Source organism: Chenopodium album, chromosome 8, assembly GCF_948465745.1.
Source record: "Chenopodium album chromosome 8, dcCheAlbu1.1, whole genome shotgun sequence".
Lineage (NCBI taxonomy): Eukaryota > Viridiplantae > Streptophyta > Magnoliopsida > Caryophyllales > Amaranthaceae > Chenopodium > Chenopodium album.
Window position 1 is genome coordinate 44,607,440 of NC_137841.1, and position 6,619 is coordinate 44,614,058.

A 6,619-nucleotide genomic window follows, 5' to 3' on the forward strand; every position below is an offset into this window, starting at 1 on the left:
GTTTTTAGAGAGAGAAGTTCTTGTTTGATGATTGAAGATTGATGATTCCAAGTGTTTTCTTCATTGAATTGAAGCAAGTTTGTAAGGATTTCTTTACTTGAATGCAATCTTAGTTTTGATCTCAATTTCTTTGTTAATTATTCAAGTTTAATTTTTTTTGAATTGGTTTATTCTTAATTAATATGGTGATGATGAATTTGTTGTTTATCTTAGTTTTGATATTGATTTCCATGAATAGTGAGTAGTTTTCTTGCTAGGGAAATGGTGAAGCATATATGAGTAATGGATTTATGCTAATTGGGGGAAATTGATGGAGTTGATGTTGTGATTAAATTGGTTGATTGATTATGTGCATGTGTGTGTTTAATTTAGGAGTGATCAACCTAGTTACTTGCACTAGATTGCAGTGTAAGTTCACATTGATACGGAAAATTCATTTGTGGCTTACATTTGTCGATTGAGTAGGTTTGCAAGTTTTCTAGCTAGAGTCTCTCATAGTTGACGCTAGTTTGACCTCTAGGAGATTAGCCTACTATAATCTCTTGATTTCTTAATTAATTTTCCCTTGTAACACTCGACTTAGTCATCTCTAATCCCAATTAGTTGAATTAATTACGAGTTTATGTGGATCCATACCCTAGTGCTTGATAAATTTGATTTCATTTCGATTGTTTGATTGGTAGAATAGACACATCTCACTTCATTTCTTCGAAATAGTTTGGCTTTAACATTAGCATTCACCTCCAATTCCTAGTGGTTAGACCCTTGACTTACCCTATGCTAGGTATAAGGGTGTGTTGAGAGATTACAAATTTTGTTTTGACCATGGGTAGATTAGTTTTCAACGACCTAGTATCCACCTTAGATAAAAAATGGCGCCGTTGCCGAGGAATGGAGTAGTTGTTTTCTATTGTTGTTGAGTCCATTTCACTAAAATTCGAAAAATCAAAAAGATTCTTCTCATTTGGCTACATTTGTAGCCGTGTTACTAATATTTTTCTTTAAGTTTGTGTGTGCAAGTTAACATGGGAGATATCTCGAGGGTTACATTGAAGGAATTGGGTACTCCGGGTGCATAAAAGATACAAGTATGAGAGAGGGATTGCTCCATTATTGATCCCAGATAGTGAATTTAAAAACAAACCGGAAATGATAACTTTAATTGAAAGGCGGAAATATAGTGGAGGAGTGAATGAGAGCCCCCTAAATCATCTTAAGGAATTCAAGAAATATTGCAACACAACTAAGGTGAACGGGGTTGCTTAAGAATTCATAAGGCTTAAGCTATTTCCTTTCTCTCTAATTGCAAGAGCTCAAGAGTGGCAAGACAAGGAAGTGAAGCCTAATTCTTTGAGAACTTGGGATGAAATCACTAAGGAATTCCTTTCCCGTTTCTTCCCTTATAAGAAAACGGCGGTGGCAAGAGCTTTGATTCAAGGTTTCAAGCAAAAATATTGTGAAATCTTTTATGAAGCATGGGATAGATATACAGAGTATCAACGTGAGTGTCCTCACCATGGAATCCCCACTTACCTAATCATTCAAATTTTTTATGGCGGTTTGAGTCCTCAAGGGAGGGCAAGTCTTGATGCCTGAGCCGGAGGCCCAATCATGAATAAGACCGAGGAAGAGGTTGTAGGTATCCTTGAGGATGTAGTTAGAAACTACATAGAATGGCAAGATGATGAGATGGAGTCGATAAACAAGAGTAGTACAATATGATGCTCAATGAAACAACTCAATGCTCTCAACAATTTGTCGACTCAAATTTCGGATTTAGGAAAGGAGGTAGTTTCTATCAAGTATAAGCTCAAGAGCCGACCTCACAAGCACCAATTATTCCCTCCCAAATTAAGGGGAGAGGTACTTCTTCTTCCTCTGACTCTCTTACTTCTTCTTGTTGGATGGTTAGAGAATGTTGGTTTTGTGATTTGTGTGGAATGAATGACCATGATGCTTCTATTTTCCCTAATGTTCCTTGTAATGAATATGTTGGGAATGAGAATGAACATGTGAACTTTGTTGCTAATGTTGGACCTAGATTTGATGCTCAAAGGAATATTGTAGTAGGAATTATCACAACCAAATGAACTATGATAGTTATAACAAAAATGGCGGTTATAGAACCATGGAATCCAATGGAATTGTGGTAGCTATAATAACCATGGTTATAATGGTCAAATTCATGGCCAAGGATATGGGGACTATAACCAAGGTTATGGTAACCATAATCATGATAGTGGCCAAAATTATTATAGAGGTAATTGGAACAATCAAAGTAGGGGAAATTTTCAATCGAATGTTCAAAGAGTAATCCCACTTGGATTCTTTCCGAATACCCAAGAACATAGTGATAATTTGTATGATCAATCATTTTTCTCTAGTAGTTTCTTGGAAGGTGTCATAGATAAGCAATCCAAATTGTTGGACACCCACATGACCCTAAGCAATGAGAAATTCAGTGACATGTTAACGTACCATAACGGGTTGGAGACCTAAATTTCTCAATTGGTTAGTGAGTTTAAGGAATTTAAAAATCTTACTTCTTTGACATCACCAATCTTAGATCCTAAGAGCCCTATGAATGCGATTGTGATTAGGAGTGGTAGGGTCCTTAAGAGTGAAATCTCTATGAAGAGTGATGCTAAAGAGAGTCCTAGCAATGGTCAAATTGAGAATGAGGGAGATGAGAATACTCTAGTTGAGGAAGTCAATAAGGAACAAGTTGAGAAGGTGAAAGAGAGAGAAAGAGAAGTTTGCAAGCCTAAGCTCGCTTACCCCAAAAAGTTTAATAGGCACAAGTTGGACGAGCAATTTGGAAAATTTATAGAGATGCTTAGACAACTTTATCTTACTCTTCCTTTTACCGATGTGATAGATCAAATGCCAAATTATGCAAATTTCCTTAAGGAGATCTTGAGTGGAAAAAGAACATGTGATATGGCGAAAACGGTTAACTTGATCGAGAATTGTAGTGCAATCATAATGAACAAAATCCCACCTAAGTTTGAAAATCCCGGAAACTTTTCTATCCGTTGTGCTATTTATAAAATGCAAATTTATAATGCCTTGTGTGACTTAGGAGCTAGTCTTATCATTATGCCATACTCGGTATATCAATGACTAGTGAAGGGAGAACTTTTACCTACCTACATTACCTTGCAATTAGCCGATAGATCAATTTGGATCCCAAGGGGCAAGGTAGAGGATGTTCCCTTAAGGGTAGGAAAGTTCATCATTCCGGTAGATTTTGTGGTCCTTGACATAGATGAGGATTCTACAATTCCTATTATTCTTGGTAGACCATTTCTTGCTACTTCGGGTGCTTTGATTGATGTCAAAAGTGCTAAGATTTAACTTAAAATTGGAGAAGAGGGAGTTGAATTTGATTTGAATGAAAGTATGAAATATCCTTATTCATCTGTTGAGAATTGCATAAGAGTTGAAATTTTAGATAATCTTGTACATTTAATGCATGAGCACTTGGTGACAACTAATGATCCTTTTGAGTGTGTTTTGTTGAATAAGGAAAAGATAGGTGCTCCTAGAAAAGAAATGGTTTTGTATTAGAACTTGTTTGATGGGACTGTTGAAGGAAGTGATGAGCAAATTTGCATGAAAATCTCAAGCCAAGAGGCTTTGCAAGCGGCTTCGACCAAGGAAGGTAAAGGTGTTCCTATAGTAAAGCTCAAACCTTTACCATCACACCTTAGCTATGAATTCTGAGGCCCAAATTCTACTTACCCCGTGATTGTTAGCGCATTGGGTTATATCATTGATGACCTCAAAGTATAATCCCCGCTTTAAGTACGCACCACATAACCCTTGAGGATAGTGACCTTCCTTCTATTGAACGACAACGGAAATTACATCCCCAAATGGGGGAGGTAGTGAAAAATGTGATTACTAAGCTTTTAGATGCGGGAATCATATTCCCCATCTCAAACTCTAGGTGGGTCTCACCCATTCATGTGGTTCCAAAGAAGGGAGGCATGACCGCCGTCAACAATGAAAAAGGTGAGCTTATTCAAACAAGCACGGTCACCGGTTGGCGGATGTTTATAGACTATAGATCTCTAAACACATCCACCAAGAAAGATCACTTCCCCCTTACTTTCATTGATCAAATGCTTGAAAGACTAAAAAGGCACAAGAACTATTGTTTCCTTGATGGTTACTCGGGATTTTTCCAAATTCCTATTCATCCCGATGACCAAGAGAAAACTACTTTTACTTGTCCCTATGGTACCTTTGCCTATAGGAGAATGCCTTTCGGCCTTTGCAATGCTCCCGCCACTTTCCAACGGTGTATGATGAGTATCTTTGGAGATATGTTGGAGGAGGAGATGGAGGTGTTTATGGATGATTTTTCCGTAGGTGGAGTTTCCTTTGAGGCAAGCCTCAAAAATCTTGAAAAGTGTTTGGCAAGATATGAGAAAGTGAACTTGGTGTTGAATTGGGAAAAATGCCATTTCATGGTTGAAGAAGGAATACTCCTTGGGCACAAAATTTCCCACAAGGGCATAGAGGTGGACAAGACAAAGATTGAGGTTATCGAAAATTTTCCACCTCCGGTTAATGTGAAAGGTGTGAGATCATTTTTTAGCCATGCCAGGATCTATAGAAGATTCATTAAAAAAATTTCACTCATTGCAAATCCCCTCAATGATGTTCTTCAAAAGGATGCCGAGTTTGTATTCGATGGCAAGTGTTTAGAGGCATTCAATAAGTTGAAGAAAGCTCTAATCTCCACTCCAATTGTTCAAGCTCCATGATGGGACATACCATTTGAGTTGATGTGTGATGCAAGTGATACGGCTATTGGAGGAGTCTTAGGTCAAAGAGTTGATAAGAAACTTCATGTGATTTATTATATGTCCAAGACTCTAAATGGAGTTCAACGGAATTACACTACAATAGAGAAAGAGTTCTTGGCTATTGTTCATTCCTTTGAAAAATTTCGTTGCTATTTGTTAGGGTCCAAAACAATTGTGTTCACCGATCATGCGGCCCTAAAATATCTTTTTGGGAAGAAGGAATCAAATCCAAGACTAATTCGTCGGGTGTTAGAGCTTCAAACTTTTGACCTTGAGATTAGAGATAAGAAAGGAGCGGAGAATGTAGTAGCGGATCATGTATCTAGACTTGAGGATTTTAAAGTTCAAGATTGTAGACATCCATTTGTGTCTCCCCAAAACCAAACCCGGTGATGAATACCTTTCACGTCGAATCATAATCAAATGAACTGAAAGTGTGGAAAGTCTAGTGTTGCAATTGGTTTTTAATTATTTTCTTTCTCTCTGTTTTTAAAAACCTATTTTATGAAAATAGCTAATCCAGTTTATTTTTGTCCATGGAAAGGGTCCAATAATAGTGTAGTTGGATTGGGCTTGAAAAGAGCTTTCCAACGATATATTACAAGTCCAATTCCGATGAATAATGAGGAAATTATGGCTAAATTACTAAACTGGGCCCGGTTTGATTTTTATATGCGGCCCAATGATCTAGAGGAGGGCCTATTATGATTTATCATTCCTAATGCAATTAGAATTGATTATAGTCTTCTAGAATCTTCTAGAAGATTCTTTTGAATCCTAATTTGATTAACATTGATAAATGAGTTTTAAGAGTTTTATTAAGAATAAAAGAAGTGTTTTTAAGGAAATTACAGTTTTACCCTTCATACACTTAAATATTATCAAAATATGAAAACGCGTGGAAAAACTGATTGCAGCTCCGCAACTACAGGCTGTCGCCTGGCGTTGCGGCGACACGTCTGTCTCCTGGCGACAGGCTCTGTCGTTTGGCGATAGGGGCGTGTTAAACGCTACAGTCGTGTTTTATTCTTTTCGAAACTTTGATTCTTTTTGGGATTTTCTAAGCTATACCCCTAAGGTAGTTGAGTTTCTAAGGTGTACCCATGTTTTTTAAAGTTTCTAAGCCGTGCCCTTCAACTTCTTATCAATACTAAAATGTATCCTTATTAGTTATTTAAAAGTTAAATGAGAGTGTGATTTCGTGGCTTTAGTTTTCGTTATTAGGGTTGTTGTAGTTAAAATTTCTTTCTCGTATCATTTCCTTACCTTTTATCATTTTTTTTATTAAATTTATAATTTACATTAGGTGACGTGGAAGTCCCAAGGAGGGTACCATTCGTTAATGGTAGTGAGTTGAGGGGCACAACTTAGAAATTTGAAAAGCATGGGTACACCTTAGAAACTCGACTACCTTAGGGGCATAGCTTAGAAAAACCCATTCTTTTTTATCATAATCCGGCTGATTTTCGTTATAAATAGCCTCCTAAAACCTCCATTTTCGATCACCAACTCTCATCAAGAATTTCTTAATACTCTTTCTTTTTTTTTCTAAACCAACCCTTTTACAAATACAAAATTCCGAATTCACAAGATTTTGACACCTAGCAAAGTTCGAAGTTGCCTTCGCCCTAGACGTGAAAGGTTTGATTTCTGAGGGTTTAGTCCCAAATCTAGTCTAAACTTTCTTAATCCTTATTTAATTTAATTCTTTGTTTTATTATTTTCCTTGAAGTTACTAACGCGTGTACTTTTTTATTAGAAAGAGGTACGAGGCATCCAAGTAAGTGCTTTAATTGTTTAAT

The 6,619-nt window shown here is 36.9% G+C and overlaps 1 non-coding gene across 1 annotated transcript; it reads right to left on the bottom strand.

Moving 5' to 3' along the window:
* Window positions 1-1,415: 1,415 nt before the first annotated feature.
* LOC145557062 (small nucleolar RNA R71) lies at window positions 1,416-1,523 on the bottom strand. Its single transcript, XR_014092140.1, has one exon. It is a non-coding gene; the product is annotated as a small nucleolar RNA R71 (small nucleolar RNA).
* Window positions 1,524-6,619: the final 5,096 nt, after the last annotated feature.